The sequence below is a fragment of the Talpa occidentalis genome, unplaced genomic scaffold (genome assembly GCF_014898055.3).
Source record: "Talpa occidentalis isolate TD23 unplaced genomic scaffold, MPIMG_talOcc4v2.1, whole genome shotgun sequence".
Lineage (NCBI taxonomy): Eukaryota > Metazoa > Chordata > Mammalia > Eulipotyphla > Talpidae > Talpa > Talpa occidentalis.
In genome coordinates, this window is record NW_026555331.1 from 154696814 (window position 1) to 154699196 (window position 2383).

Below are 2383 nucleotides of genomic sequence, written 5' to 3' on the forward strand. Positions count from 1 at the left end.
CCTCTGCACAGGGCATCAATCACTGGGTAAGAAGGAGAAAGAGCCCATGTAAAGCATAGTTATGTCTTAATTGTCTCTAAAGCTTGGCACAGTAACTGAACATTCAAAGGTCAAAAATTCCACTTAGTTTTTTGCATTTTTCGAGAAATCGAGAGGCCAACAGCACAGAGATTGATAGAAATACATTTTCCTCGTCCGTGGGCATGGGTGTCAGGCTGCAGCAGGTGGACGTGCTGCTGCGCCTGCTGAGGAGACGCGCCTGGTGGCAGCACCCACAGCAGCGCCCACGGCAGCACCCACGGCAGCACCCACGGCAGCACCCAGGGCAGCATCCACGGGAGCGCCCAAGGCAGCGCCCATGCAGCACCCACCGCAGCACCCAGGGCAGCGCCCACCGCAGTGTCCACCGCAGCATCCACCGCAGCATCCACGGCATTGCCCAGGGCAGCACCCACGGCAGCATCCACGGGAGCGCCCATGGCAGCGCCCATGGCAGCGCCCACGGCAGCTCCCGCGCTCGTCGGGCCGGGCTGGGAGCCGTTGCGGGCCCCGCTGCCGTCACGGTCCCCGGGGCCGCACCCTGCCCCGCCCCAGGAGGAAACTCGCAGTGGGTCCAGACTCGCGGGGGACCTCGAGTCACGGAACCCCTAGAGTGAAACATACAGAGGGCGCTGCAGCCTTGGCTCAGGCAAAGCTCCGGGAGGGCAAACCCTGCGCCAGGCAGGGACCCTGGCAAACGGGCCTGCACGGGAATGGACCCCTTCGCCCTGGGAGACGGGCTGAGCAGGTCGGAGCGCGACCCGGCCGGGGCGACGAGGGGCAGCCCGGGGCCCAGACAGCCAAGCCCTGCACGGGGATGCGGGTCCGCCGTGACCTCAGGAAGAGGCTCGACGGGCTCGGCTGTGCGAGGGGTGGGGGTGGGGGGGGGCGCGGGAGCCCACGCGAAGGCCCCGCACCCGTGCTGGGAGGTGCTCCGGCGCCGGGAAGTCGCCCCCCAAACTCACACCCCCTTACCCGCGCTGCTGCGCCTGCTCCCCCGGAGGCGCGTACACCCCGAAAGCTGCCGCGGGGGTTGGGGGGTGGGGGGGCTGGCTCCCAACCACCACCAGCTGGAAAGCACCTGCATTCCCTGGGAAGCCCTTGGGGGGGGTAGGAGACCCCCGAAGCAGAGGCGGGGGGTGGGGGCCGGCCGCACCCCAGGCATGTGACTGCGTTTGGGAGAGCCCAGAAGGGGCGAAGAATGGCAAGATGAGATGGGGGGGCCGGGAGGACCCGGGAGCCCCGGCTGTCCCTCTTCTCACAGGTGGTGCTGGCGCCGCGCAGGGAGAAGACCAGACTCGAGGCCTCGCGGAGCCGGCGCCACTGCGTGGGGGGCAGGATACAGAACACACACAGCCGGCAGCGGCTTTCCAGAAAGGCCTCCCTCCTCGCCGTGACCCTCCTCGCCGTGACCCTCCTCCCGTGACCCTCCTGGCCGTGACCCTCCTCCCGTGACCCTCCTCGCGTGACCCTCCTGGCCGTGACCCTCCTGGCCGTGACCCTCCTCGCGTGACCCTCCTCGCCGTGACCCTCCTCGCGTGACCCTCCTGGCCGTGACCCTCCTGGCCGTGACCCTCCTCCCGTGACCCTCCTGGCCGTGACCCTCCTGGCCGTGACCCTCCTCGCGTGACCCTCCTCGCCGTGACCCTCCTCCCGTGACCCTCCTGGCCGTGACCCTCCTCCCGTGACCCACCTCGCCATCCCTCCGGCGCCGCCAGGCTCAGGGCCTTTGTGCGGCTCTGCCCTGGGCCGCGTCTCGCGAGGCGCCTCGCCGGCACCTCGTCCCCTCCAGGCTGCGCCCGGTGACGGTCTCCGCAGCTGCACCCCACATCCGGCCTCCCGCCCTCCCCACGCAGCACTTTCGCTGCTGGCGTGTCGCTCAGGCAAGTCATTTCCTGGCTGTCGTTCGCCTCCGTGTCCGCCCCTGGTCTTCACCTGTCCTTGGCGCGGGCCAGCGGGCGCAGCAGGCGGGCAGGGCCTCCAGGAGCCAGAGGAGCGGCTGGCGGCGAGGAGACCGAGCGTCAGGCTGTGCCTGTGCGGGCTGGGTCTGGGCCTCCCCCGCCTGGCCGGGGGCGTGCCACGGGTCTCGCCGCGTGGGCCCAGGGAACGCCTGCGCGGAACCAGTCGTGCTCATGTAAATGCACAGTCCCAGGCCCGCGCCCTGACAGCGGGGCTGGGGCTTTGTTAATAAGCTCCCCCCCCCGCATAGAGAGACACTCAAATCAGGAACCGGGTCTGAACCACTTCCACGTATGAACCAACCGCTCCGTCTTCACCGTTTCCTGAATGCGGCCGGCGGCGTCAGAGGCGCCTGCCGTGGGGCTGGTGGCCGCCAAGGCGCTGA